Here is a 14,607-nt window from a genome sequence, read left to right as displayed (position 1 = left end):
ATGTGGCCACTCAAAGTTATGCCGGTGAAAAAGCAAACCAACTACAAAGTTCTGGTCAGAAGCCAAAAGTACCTCAGCGAGCGCTGACTCAATGCAGAAAGCTCTCTCCCTTTGTCTCTCTGCAAATCTCTCTCTCTCTCTCAGAAGGAGTGGGCCAAAAATGGCTACCACAAAGAAACCAGGAAGAGCCCCCTTTAAATAGCGCCCCCCCCAGCCCCACAGCAACTGGGAACCGTTCCAGTCAACCAGTCGCTGGGAGCAACAGGCGGAAAGGAGGGGGGCGCCACTGAATTTCCGGTCCGGGGCGCACCGAGGGCGTTGCACTCTGAAATTACGTCAGGATCTGCGTGCGCAGCTGAGCGGGCGTTGCGGTTTAGCGCCGCCACTAAATGTCCGCTCAATTTTGCGAGAGGCGCAGGTCTCGCCGCACCTTCGCCCTCTTAAGGCGCTAACGGGTGGCGCAACCAACTGAATTTCTCCCCCATTGATCCTTAATGGCAATCAAGCAAAACTCCAGTGTGTTTCATCCATCCTTATTGCTTATCCTTAGCTTGCTGCCCTTGCACCCACCAACAACAATAGTAGACCACTGTGGCCTATGAAGCATTTAATCATCTCAGTCTATAGCTGTTTGGCTCACAAAGTCCCAGTGACGGATCCTTCCAGCTGCCGCCTCTATTTTCTCTTCATCATGCTTATATTTCTTATCCCCAGGGGTTCGCCTGTTTGGGTTTCGCAGGAAAGGAGGTTTGGGAAGGTCTGATCTCTACGTTTTCCCTCATTGTGGATAAATCCTAAATCCACTAATGGGGAAGCTGTGTGAATACAGAACTTTCCAAATTGCTGGAACAGTTACATTTAAACAAATTAATCCAGCAGTATGTGTAGAATAAATAGAAATAGAATATAATTGCAAAATACTGCGGATGCTGGAAATCTGAAATAACAACAGAAAATGCTGGAAATACTCAGCAGGTCAGGCAGCACCCTGGAGTAAAAGGTAAAGTAATAAAAAGGGCAAAAGCAGGAACTAAGTGTCACAAAACATATTTGAAAGTTCTCTATCTGAATGCACGTAGCATTCGTAACAAAATAGACGAGTTAATGGCACAAATAACTACCTATGGGTATGATCTTGTGGCCATTACAGAAACATGGCTGCAGGGTGACAATGCCTGGGAATTAAACATACCAGGTTATTTAACGATCAGGAAGGACAAGCAGGAAGGAAGGGGAGGTGGGGTGGCTATGTTAATAAAGGAAGGAATCACTGTAAAACAGAGAAATGATATTGGGTCAAAAGATCAGGATAATGAAACAGTTTGGGTGGAGGTAAGGAATAATAAGGGGAAAAAAACACTAGTGGGCGTAGTCTATAGGCCTCCGAACAGTTGCAACTCTGTTGGACGGAGTATCAATCAGGAAATAGTTGAGGCTTGTAATAAGGGAACATCTATAATTATGGGGGATTTTAACTATCATATTAATTGGACAAATCAAATTGGGCAGGGCTGCCTTGAGGATGAGTTCATTGAGTGTATTAGGGATGGGTTTCTTGCGCAGTATGTAACTGAACCGACCAGGGGGCAAGCAACCTTAGATCTGGTCCTGTGTAACGAGACAGGATTAATTAAAAATGTCCTAGTAAAGGATCCCCTTGGAATGAGTGACCATAACATGGTTGAATTCCATATTCAATTAGAGGGTGAGAAGGTTGGATCTCAAACAAGCGTGCTAAGCTTGAATAAAGGAGACTATGAAGGTATGAGAGCGGAATTGAGTAGAGTGGATTGGGAAAATAGATTAAAGGGTAAGACGATACATGATCAGTGATGTACATTTAAGGAGTTATTTTACAACTTCCAAAAAAAATATATTCCACTGAGAAGAAAAGGGTGTAAAAGAAAAGACAGCCATCCGTGGCTAAGTAAAGAAATTAAGGATAGTATTCGACTAAAAACAAGGGCATATAAGGTAGCCAAATCTAGTGGGAGGATAGAGGATTGGGAAAACTTTAAAAGACAGCAAAAAATAACAAAAAGATTGATTAAGAAAGGGAAGATAGATTATGAAAGTAAATTAGCAAAAAATATAAAAACAGATAGTAAGAGTTTTTATAGTTATATAAAAAGAAAAAGGGTGGCTAAAGTAAATGTTGGTCCCTTAGAGGATGAGACCGGGAAATTAATGGTGGGAAATATGGAGATGGCAAAAACACTGAATTAATATTTTACATCAGTCTTTACAGTAGAAGACACTAAGAATATCCCAACACTGGACAAACAGGGGGCTAAAGTGGGGGAGGAGCTAAACACGATCAAAATCACTAAGGAAGTGGTACTCGGTAAAATAATGGGACTCAAGGCGGATAAATCACCTGGACCTGATGGCTTACATCCCAGGGTCTTGAGGGAAGTGGCAGTAGGGATTGTGGATGCATTGGTAATAATTTTCCAAAACTCCCTGGACTCGGCAAAGGTCCCGGCAGACTGGAAAACTGCTAATGTAACACCCATATTTAAAAAGGGCAGTAGACAGAAGGCTGGAAACTATAGACCAGTTAGCCTAACATCTGTGGTAGGTAAAATTTTGGAGTCCATTATTAAGGAGACAGTAACAGGACATTTGGATAATCATAATTTAATAGGAAGTCAGCATGGTTTTATGAAGGGGAAGTCATGTTTGACAAATTTGCTGGAGTTCTTTGAGGAAGTAACGTATAGGGTGGATAAAGGGGAACCAGTGGACGTAGTGTATTTAGACTTCCAAAAGGCATTTGACAAGGTGCCACACAAAAGATTATTGTTTAAGATAAAAAATCATGGGATTGGGCGTAATATTCTGGCATGGATAGAGGATTGGCTATCTAACAGAAGGCAGAGAGTTGGGATAAATGGTTCATTCTCAGACTGGCAATCAGTAACTAGTGGTGTTCCGCAGGGGTCAGTGCTGGGTCCCCAACTCTTTACAATCTATATTAACGATTTGGAGGAGGGGACCGAGTGTAACATATCAAAGTTTGCAGATGATACTAAGATGGGAGGGAAAGTAGTGAGTGAGGAGAACATAAAAAACCTGCAAGGGGACATCGACAGGCTAAGTAAGTGGGCAGAGATTTGGCAGATGGAATACAATACTGGAAAGTGTGAGGTTATGCACTTTGGCAGGAAAAATCGTAGAGCAAGTTATTATCTTAATGGCAAGAAACTGGAAAGTACTGAAGTACAAAGGGATCTGGGGGTCCTGGTGCATGAAACTCAAAAGGTTAGTATGCAGGTGCAGCAAGTGATTAAGAAGGCCAATGGAATGTTGGCTTTCATTGCTAGGGGGATAGAATATAAAAATAGGGAGGTATTACTTCAGTTGTACAAGGTATTGGTGAGACCGCACCTGGAATACTGCGTACAGTTTTGGTGTCCATACTTAAGAAAGGACATACTTGCTCTTGAGTCAGTACAAAGAAGGTTCACTCGGTTAATCCCGGGGATGAGGGGATGGACATATGAGGAGAGGTTGAGTAGATTGGGACTCTACTCATTGGAGTTCAGAAGAATGAGAGGCGATCTTATTGAAACATATAAGATTGTGAAGGGGTTGGATCGGGTGGATGCGGGGAAGATGTTCCCGATGATGGGTGAAACTAGAACTAGGGGGCATAGTCTTAGAATAAGGGGCTGCTCTTTCAAAACTGAGATGAGGAGGAACTACTTCACTCAGAGGGTGGTAGGTCCATGGAATATGCTGCCCCAAAAGGCTGTAGAAGCTACATCATTACATAAATTTAAAACAGAAATAGACAGTTTCCTAGAAGTAAAGGGAATTAAGGGTTACGGGGAGCGGGCAGGAATTTGGACATGAGTCTAGGTTCGGATCGGTCATGGCCCTGTGGGTAGCGGAGCGGGCCCAGGGGCCGTGTAGCCTGATCCTGCTCCTATTTCGTGTGTCTAATTCTGTTAGATTCAGGAGATGGTTCTGTGATAGTGGATTGGCGGTTAGGATCAGATCAGCCATGATCTTATTGAATGGCGGAGCAGGCTCGAGGGGCCGATTGGCCTACTCCTGCTCCTATTTCTTATGTTCTTATGTTCTTATGTTCATCCGTGGAGAGAGAAACAGAGTTAACGTTTCAGGTCTGGGACCCTTCATCAGAACTGGAAAAAGTTGGAGATGTAACAGATATTAAGCAGGTGCAGAGACAGTGGGGTGGGGTTAGGAGGGGAGGAAGAAATAGAAAGAACATCCTGTACTTTTGTAAGAGGCAGGAAAGATAAAATGTTGCAAATGGGAATGGCAAAAATCATACTGCATGAAAAATGGGGGCAGGGATAATTATCTGAAATTGTTGAACTCAATGTTGAGTCCGGAAGGCTCAACCTGTAAATCTTCTCCTTCGATAAATGTAAAGACTGAATAAGATATAATTATAACATCAACCGAACAAGAGAAGACAGGAGAATCTGAGGAAGTAAAACCAAGAGTGCTCAAAGCAAGATACGAGTATATTCTTAGTTTAATGAGACGAGGGGTTCAAGGAGGGAGAGAGAGGTGTAAATGACAGAAAAGAATAGATCGTGAAGTCTACAGTTCCTTTTGGAATGAGACTCATGCTAATACTGACTTCCTCAGTTGGCTGAAAGCTGTGTGCAACAGTGATTTCACCCCCCAGGTTTAAGATTGAGGTAGAGCAGTTCCTGCTTCGCACCAAACGGACTCCAAAGCAAAGTGGATTGAAGTTACCTCCTCCGGTGCCCTGACTCTGGATTCAGGCGGCCTTTACACTTTATCAGAGCAATGTCAGAGCAATATATTCAAGGCGGAGATAGACAGACATTTGAGCTGTAGGGGAGTCAAGAGTTATGGGGAGTGGGCGGGAAAGTTCTTCTTCTTCTTAGGCAGTCCCTCGGAACCGAAGATGACTTGCTTCCACATTAAAAATGAGTTCTCAGGTGACTGATGAGTCCAATGCGGGACCTACAGTCTCTGTCACAGGTGGGGCAGATGGTGGTTGAAGGGGCGGGTGGGTGGAGTGCTTGGGTTGATGTGCACTCCTTCTGCTGTTTGCGCTTGGCTTCCGCTTGCTCCCGGCGAAGAGACTCGATGTGTTCGGCGCCTTCCCAGATGCTTCTCCTCCACTTTGTGAGGTCTTGGGCCAGGGATTCCCAGGTGTCGGTGGGGATGTTACACATTTTCAAGGAGGCTTTGAGGGTGTCCTTGAAGCATTTCCTCAGCCCACCTGGGGCTCTCTTGCCGTGCCAGAGCTTCGAGTAGAGCGCTTGTTTTGGGAGTCTTGTATCGGGCATGCGGACAATGTGACCTGTCCATTGGAGCTGATCGAGCGTGGTCAAAGCTTCGATGCTGGGGATGTTGGCCTGAGCAAGAACACTGACATTGGTGTGCCTATCCTGCCAATGGATTTGCAGGATCTTGCGGAGGCAGCGTTGGTGGTACCTCGCCAGTGCTTTGAGGTGCCTGCTGTACATGGCCCATGTCTCTGAGGCATACAGGAGGGCGGGTATCACTGCTGCTCTGTAGACCATGAGCTTAGTGCTGTTGAGGCCAAGTGGAGTTGAGGCCAAGATCAGATCAGCCATGATCTTATTGAATGGCGGAACAGGCTTGAGGGGCCAAATGGCCTAACCTGTTGCTATATCTTATCACAGAATCACAGAAACCCCACAGTGCAGATAGAGGCCATTTCGGCCCATCGAGCCTGCACCGACACATATCCCACCCGATCCCCGTAACCCCTACACCAACACATATCCCACCCTATCCCCGTAACCCCACGTATTTAATCCCCCTAACACTAAGGGTCAATTTATCATAGCCAATCAACCTAACCCGCACATCTTTGGTGTTCTAACGCAAAACGACTTTGCATTGGTGCTATAGTTACAGTGTGAATTGTAGGAAAAGTGCCCTAACAATTCCCAGAGGTGTCCTCAAAACTGAGTTTTCAGCATGGCTGTTGAACTCTGGGAAAACAGAAAAAGTTAATGTTGGGAACTGCGGACACTTCAAGAGTATATTGTGCACTATAAAGACAAAAGAATCTTTCACAGTTAGCAGCTGGTTCTGATCAATGGTGAGAACCAAGGCTTGTCAAGGCTGAATGGAGGGTTATGCTTTGCTGACCAAGAAATTTCCTAGACCAACTATTCCTTATCTTGTCCTGTCTTCCTGTTGTTATTTAAGTCTAGACAAAGGGAAAGGAGTTTTCAACTCATGGATAGGCCTGGCTTTTCTCAATTAATTAAAAAAATGTACTCATCATAAATACTTGACATGTCCCCCTCTAAGATACTGTCACCAAATAAGGGAATCCTTGCAACAAGGTATTTGTTGCAATGAGATCAAAGGAGTTTAAGAATCAATGGTATAAAAGATGGAGGTTTTGATGCGAAGGATCAGGAAGAGAAAGATTTTGGCTGGGAAAGAGCGACAGAAGTCATTTGGGAGAAACAGGTTACAGGAGGTCAGCGAAGTCTAGGAGGTTGACTAGCCAGAGATAGGCAAATAATTCATTGTATCACATAGCTGTAAGAGTCGCTGAGAAAGGCAGCAATGCTAGAGCTACCAAGAAAGAACAGACAATGAATGAAGGCCAAACTATTATGACAATAGATGAAGGTTCATCACGCTAACATCCTGAAAGTGGACCTAAACATTTGAGAAGAAAGCAATAATCGAATCTAATCCAATTTTCCTGATTTTTTTTGTCAATCTCAACTATTGAGGATAACATCAACTTGGAGAGCATAGTTGATGTTGAGTTATTGTAATACACTTGAACTGCCTTCTGTAACCTCAGCTATTAATTCCATCAGTTAAAAGTGTCTAAGTACTCTGAGCACTCTTACTGTTTAAAATTAAGATGTAATTGTAATTGTGTTATTTTACGTCTGTTAATAAAGGAATGTTAGTTTATGATTTTATGGTCTTATTTCCTGTTTGATGACTCTGTCGAGGTTAATTCATTCACTCAGTAGCTTATATAAATCCTAATAGGGCAATGGTAGTATAAGTATTAATAAAACTTAACTGGTTGATAAAAGATATGTTCTTACAGAATGCATCATAAGACTGTGCGGATTCACTAAACAATCCTCTTTTTACTGATATATTTATAAAATACTTTACTGTTCCTTTTGATGTTTTTGGCTTTTTTTCCCCATACTCCCTTATGGTTTGCCTTATCCCACTCTTAACCTCTTATTTTCTTTTATTCTCCTTTATTTTTTTCAATATTATTCTGATAATCCTCTTCAATTTTAATTGATTTCTTACCTCTTTATTTATCTATGGCATCCTGAAACTACAAATAGTTTTCTTCTTATTCAATGGAATATATTTATCCCGCACCGTTGCAATCCTTAAAAGAAAAATCCCACTATTGCTCTGCAGTCCTGTGTGCCAATTTCTCATTCCACTTCATCTCAGCTTGCTCGACCCTCATCTTTCTAAAATCTTCCCTAATCCAATTGTTAATATGCACCCCATGGGGCGCTGTGATTTTCAATGAAATCATTCAGGACAAAATGTGTAACCTCCAATTCCACTCACCACCAGGTACTTGTCCTTGTTAAAAGAGTTAAGTGCCTCAGTCTCTATTAACATTGGGAGATGCGCTCTAACTTTGTTGTAGTAAAGGCTGCTTTGCTTCTTCTGATGTTCATCTAGTAATGTGAACCTGTATCGTGTCATCATACCATATAATATAGACATAAATTTACTCAGTTAAGGTCGTTCATTGACTTTAGTTACAGTATTGGGTAACATCAGTCTGGGTAGGCTTTAGAAGGACTACATAATTGCCCGGATTTTGCGGTGGTAATGACGGCGAAGCTGTCAGCGTTCGCTGTCATTATTCCTCTGAAAGTGACAGCAACTTCTGGAGTCAGTGCGTGCGCAGATACACACAGGAATCCACAAGTTGCTGTCTGTCATTCCCTGCTCCGCCACAGGTTGCGCTGTGGAGCTCCCCAGAGCCGGCAATCAATTCAAATCACAGTTCCTGACAAAACTTCCCCTATTATGCTGGAATATCGCTGTTAAACCCCGCCCTCCCCCCCGCCCTCCCCAGCCGAAAAAGTTAAGTCTTGTTGAAAGAGGTGTAACTGGGTTTTTAATGGCATATTGACTGCTAAACAATCGTTCTGACTCTGAAAAACTAATTCTGTATTTTTTAAATGTCAAATGTTTCCACTAATATGATAAGAATTACATGGCTTTCAATATAATAATTTTTGCTTAAAGTTTGTTTATGATATTTTAGCTTCTACCATAATCCTATGTGTATGTCCCAATCTTTATTATGCTCTCTGTAAAATTTATAAAAAGTAAATTATAATCTGTGCATTTTACTTCCTGGTTTGCTGTCTGTGAGAATTCTTCAATGTGATTGGCTGCTTAGCCTGCTTGATGACATCACTGTTACTGGACACTGGAGATTCGCTTGATTTCGCACCAGATTCAAACTAACGTCAGGAAAGGTGAACTCGATGCCACAGAGATCGCTAGATCTTTGTGGGCAGCTTTCTTGAAGGTCAGCGGTGACCACAGATCCTGGGCCAATAACTTGAAACTTAAAACTGTACTGACCAACATAGAGGTTCTGGTTGTCGGACCTTTCCTGATGATCGAGGAAAGTCTATTCAGGGCCGCTATCAGAAAACCACATTGCTGATCCGTATGGGACTAAATGCTCAACGCACGTGCAGCCAGAAAAAAAAAAATAGCCCATTTGCCTGTGGCTGCAGAATTTGTGCTTGTCACGGGAGGAGCTCCTACCTCCAGAGGTGACTTGTAATGAAGATCACTTGGGTGGGAGGCAGCAGTGCTGCCTCATTTCCTTTACAGTGCAGCCACTGAAGCTGGGACTACTGCTGGTGACTGCCCTGTACAGTAAAGAGGCTCTTTGGCTGCTTCTCTGCAACCTTATCGAGACCTGATGTTTGGGATCCATTCAGCTGGCATCAGTAATGTTCCCTATCAGTAGGAACAACTTGGGAATGGTATCTTTTTTTATCCCCTCATTCCCATCTAAAGCCTTCAAAGATTTCACTAGTCAGTGGTAGCTCAGTACACAACACGACTCAACCCTAGATCTTGGGATTACACAGACCTGGATTTGTGGCTACTGATGAAAGGCTATCATTTTGTTAATTGTAACAATGCAAATGGAGCTTCTCTCATGGTACCTGATAGGGTAGGTAGAGGGAAACTAATTCTGCTGGTTGGGGAGTCTAGGACTAGGGGGCATAGTCTAAACGTTAGAGCCAGGCCTTACAGGAAGTTAAGTTAGGAAACACTTCTACACGCAAAGGGTGGTAAAAGTTTGGAATTCTCTTCCGCAAATGGCAGTCGACGCAGGGTGAATTGTTAATTTTAAATCTGAGATTGATGGATTTTTGTTAACCAAAGCTGTTAAGGGACATGGGCCAATGGCGTTCATATGGAGTTAGGTCACAGATCAGCCATGATCTCATTGAATGGCGGAACAGGCTTGAGGAGCTAAATGGTCTACTCCTGTTCCTATAAAAGCACATCCTTATAAGCAAAAGATCTGCTTTTCACTGTTAACATTATTCATAAAGCTTTTGTGAGCATGATGGGTTGGCCAGCTGTACTGGAGTTGGCACAGAATTATTAATAAAATATATGTAAATCATACTGTTGATATTGTTGTTTTATTCATCCTTATTAAATAAATATTTCACCGTCCAGTTTCACAGTGTCCTTCCTGCCCTGTGACTTGCATAATATACTGGTTCCAAGTGATTATATTATTCCGGTCGGAGGCTTCCTGCGGGCGTAAGCCCCCGACCTGCACAAACAAACCGCGCCAACCGTAATGCTCTGGGCCGGCGTAGAATTCCATTGATGTGCCTCCTCAAACTGCCGGTGTGCAGGGCACGCGTATCCCAGGGGCGCAGCTAGTTCGCAGCGTCCCTGGGATCAAGTGGGCCATGGGGAGCCAATCAGAGCAGGGAATCTCCATTCCATTCTGAATAGAGATCAGCCCCAAAGCATAAGTAAAACTTCAAATACATTTTTTTTTAAATCACATTTTAAAAATTACATAAATTAACTATTTTAAACAAAAATTTAAATTTTTGAAAAAAATAATTAAAGTTTTTAACAGGGCTAAAAATAAACTTACCTTTCTTTAAAGTATTTTAAAATGATAAATCAGTGGGAAAAAAAATGTTCTTTTACTTTCTTCACTTCTTACCTTGTTAAAAGCAGGCCTTGCGCCTGCTTTTCCAGGCACAGCTGTTTCAGACTTACCTGGACTGCAGCATAGTATGAAAAAAACGGAAGCTGCAGCCGCACAAATAACCTCCCAGAGATGTCGGGGAACATAGGGTCTAATGAGAGGGAGGAACTGAATGAAATCAGTATTTGTAGGGAAATGGTGTTAGGGAAATTGACGGGATTGAAAGCCGATAAATCCCCAGGGCCTGATAATCTACATCCTAGGGTACTTAAGGAAGTGGCCCTAGAAATAGTAGATGCATTGCTGGTCATCTTCCAAAATTCTATAGATTCTGGAACAGTTCCCATGGATTGGAGGGTAGCTAATGTTACCCCACTATTTAAAAAAGGTGGTAGAGAGAAAACGGGGAATTATAGACCGGTAAGCCTGACATCGGTAGTGGGGAAAATGCTAGAGTCCATTATGAAAGATGTAATAGCAGAGCACTTGGAAAACAGTGACAGGATCGGACAAAGCCAACATGGATTTACAAAAGGTAAATCATGCTTGACTAATTTACTGGAATTTTTTGAGGATGTAACTTATAGAATAGATAAGGGAGAACCAGTGGATGTGGTGTATTTGGACTTTCAGGAGGCTTTCGATAAGGTCCCGCATAAGAGATTAGCGTGCAAAGTTAAAGCACATGGGATTGGGGGCAAGGTACTGACTTGGATAGAGAACTGGCTGGCAGACAGGAAGAAAAGTTGGAATAAACGACTCTTTTTCCGAGTGGCAGGCAGTGACTAGTGGGGTACTGCAGGGATCGGTGCTAGGACCCCAGCTATTTACAATATATATTAATGATCTAGACAAGGGAACTAGATGTAATATCTCCAAGTTTGCAGACAACACAAAGGTGGGCGGGCGTGTGTGCTGTGAGGAGGATGCCGAGAAACTCCAGTATGATTTGGACAGGTTGGGTGATTGGGCAGATGTAGTATAATGTGGATAAATGCGAGGTTATCCATTTTGGTGGCAAAAACAGGAAGGCAGATTATTATCTGAACGGCAATAGATTGGGAGAAGGGGAAGTGCAACGAGACCTGGGTGTCCTTGTGTACCAGTTGCTGAAGGTAAGAATGCAGGTGCAGCAGGCGGTTAAGAAGGCAAATGGTATGTTGGCCTTCGTAGCGAGAGGATTCGAGTACAGGAACAAGGATGTCTTGCTGCAGTTGTACAGGGCCTTGGTGAGACCACACCTAGAGTATTGTGTGCAGTTTTGGTCGCCTTATCTGAGGAAGGATGTTCTTGCCATGGAGGGAGTGCAGCGAAGATTCACCAGACTGATACCTGGGATGGCAGGAATGACGTATGAGGAGAGATTGGGTTGATTGGGCTTATACTCGCTGGAGTTTAGAAGAATGAGAGGGGATCTCATTGAAACTTATAAAATTCTAACAGGACTAGGCAGACTAGATGCAGGAAGGATGTTCCCGATGGCAGGGGAGTCCAGAACCAGGGGTCACAGTCTAAAGATAAGGGGTAAGCCATTTAGGACAGAGATGAGGAGGAATTTCTTCACCCTGAGAGTGGTGAACCTGTGGAATTCTCTACCACAGAAGGCAGTTGAGGCCAATTCATTAAATATATTCAAGAAGGAGTTAGATATATTTCTTAAGGCTAAAGGGATCAAGGGATATGGGGAGAAGGCAGGGACAGGGTACTGAATTTGGATGATCAGCCATGATCTCATTGAATGGCGGAGCAGGCTCGAGGGGCCGAATGGCCTACTCCTGCTCCTATCTTCTATGTTTCTATGTACGCGCTGCCTATCCGGCGCAGGCATTTGACCATTGAAGCCCTTTCTTTGAAGAACGGAAGTTCCGGTTTCCAGCGCATGCGCAGTGCATGCCTAAAACCGGCTCTTCCATTGGCCCTACGGGTGACTACACAGCGCGTACACACCCGTAGGGAATGGAATTTATGGACCATTATATATTGGCAGCTGCAGAGTTTAAGGTGTCTGCCGTGGCTCAGTGGGCAGCACACTCACCGCTGAGTTAGAAGGTTGTGAGTTTAAGTCCCACTTCAGAGACTTGAGCACATAATCCAGGCTGACACTCCAGTGCAATACTGAGGGAGTGCTGCACTGTCTGATGTGCTATCTTTCAGGTGAGAAATTAAACCGAGGCCACGTCTGCCTCTCAGGTGGACGTAAAAGATCCTGTGACACTATTATTGCAGAAGATCAGGAGAGTGCTCCTCAGTGTCCTGGCCAATACTCATCCCTCAACCAACATCACTAAAAGAGATTATCTGGTCATTATCACATTGCTGCTTATGGGAGTTTGCTGTGCGCAGTGTTCCTACATTACAACAGTGACTACACATCAAATATTGGCTGTAATGCACTTTGGGACATCCGAGGTCATGAAAGGCGCTTTATAAATGCAAGTTCTTTCTTTTCTTCTTTATGTTACAGGATTAAATGAGCATAATGCTTTTCTAAATCAGTATTGTGTACCTAATGATAGACCCAGAGTAGACTGCCCAAGATTAAAGACTGACTAGTTAAACACAATTAGGCTTTCTTTTTATTCCTACCAATTCCAATTCAATGGTCGAACTTTCAATTGTTATGACCTATCCCAAAACAAAACAAAACAATTTATTAATCTAATGCTCGTTAATTTAGCAAGCACCACACTCAAGCTCACAAGATAATTACAGATTCGGCCTATCTTATTTCATTCAATCAGAAAGACCCTACAATCCCCTCCACTGTAGCATCTAATTGTCTCTTTGGACCAAAGAAAGACAGATCAGAGTATTTTCTAAAATGGCGAGAACTATGAACTGTGAAGAAGCAGAGAGATTTAGAGGCCCACGTACAGAAATCACTTAAAATTAGTGGACAGGTACAAAAATTAATTAAAAAGGTTAATAAAATGTTAGCCTTCATCGCAAAGGGGCTGGAATACAAAGGGGTGGAAGTTATGTCACCGTTGTATAAAGCTCTGGATAGACCACATCTGGAGTATTGTGTACAGTTTTGGTCTCCTTACCTAAGGAAGGATATACTTGCCATAGAGGGAGTGCAACAAAGGTTCACCAGACTAGTTCCTGGGATGGGGAGATTGTCCTATGAGGAGAGATTGCAGAGACTAGGCCTATATTCTCTGGAGTTTAGAAGAATGAGAGGTGATCTCATTGAAACATACAAAATTCTTACAGGCCTTGACAGGGTAGATGCAGGGAGGATGTTTCCCCTGGCTGGGGAGTCTAGAACCAGGGGTCAAAGTCTCAGAATAAGGGGTTGGCCATTTAGGACTGAGATGAGGAGAAATTTCTTCACTCAGAGGGTGGTGAATCTAGTGTAAATCTAGAACTCACCCCCCAAAAAGCTGTTGAGGCTAGGACAATTGAAAATTTCAAAACTAGTATTGATAGATTTTTGTAGGTGAGGGTATTAAGGGATATGGAACCAAGGTGGGTAAATGGAGATAAGCTGCAGATTAGCCATGATCTAATTGAACAGCGGAACAGGCTCGAGGGGCTGAGAGGCCTCCTCCTGTTCCTATGTTCTTACCTGATTTCAGGGTTTCCACTCTCCTATCTGGAAGTCCAGTTTATGTATTAGTCACTCAGGATGCATTTAAACTGCACAGCAAATGGAGAGCTAATTGTTTTCAAGTTCAAGCAGCCATGATTACAAGGCAGGAAGAGCTTTGAAACCCAACCAGCTACTGTGAATCTCACTTTCAAGTTCCCAATGCAATGGGCGATCAGATTGCTGATTTGACTCTGTGTTCACACACTAATTTTTACATATTACATAGAATTTACATCACAGAAACAGGCCTCTCAGCCCAACTGGTTCATGCTGGTGTTTAGGCTCCACACAAGTCTCCTTCCGCCCCTCTTCATTTATTTATTTTTTATTCGTTCCAGGGATGTGGGCATCGCTGGCAAGGGTAGAATTTAATGCCCATTCCTAATTTAACCCTTCTATTCCGTTCTCCCTATCTAGCTTTCCCTTAAATGCATCTATGCCCTTCCTCTCAATTGCTCCTTGTTAGCCATGGCTCAGCTTGTAGCACCCTTGCCTTTGAGTTATGGAAGGTGGTGGGTTCAAGTCCCACTCCAAACACTTGTCTAGTACAAAAGAAATCTAGGCTAACACTCCTGAGGGAGTGCTGCACTGTTGGAGGTGCCGACTTTTGGATGAGACGTTAAACCGAGGCCCCATCTGCTCTCTCAGGTGGATATAAAAGATCCCATGGCACTATTTCGAAGAAGAGCAGGGGAGTTATCCCCGGTGCCTTGGCCAATATTTAGCCCTTAATCAACATCCCTAAAAAAAAATAATCATTATCACATTGCTGTTTGTTGGAGCTTGCTGTGTG

The 14,607-nt window shown here is 43.2% G+C and overlaps 1 protein-coding gene across 3 annotated transcripts in view; it reads right to left on the bottom strand.

Annotated features, from left to right (window-relative positions):
• The window catches only part of ano1a (anoctamin 1, calcium activated chloride channel a), a 292,742-nt gene that overhangs the window by 249,657 nt on the left and 28,478 nt on the right, over positions 1 to 14,607 (bottom strand). The window lies entirely within an intron of this gene.

Source organism: Somniosus microcephalus, chromosome 15, assembly GCF_052327205.1.
Source record: "Somniosus microcephalus isolate GS21.2 chromosome 15, FLI_Smic_1.0, whole genome shotgun sequence".
In the NCBI taxonomy this organism is placed as follows: domain Eukaryota; kingdom Metazoa; phylum Chordata; class Chondrichthyes; order Squaliformes; family Somniosidae; genus Somniosus; species Somniosus microcephalus.
Note: the sequence above shows the minus strand (reverse complement) of the source record. Positions and strands in the feature narration are given on the sequence as shown.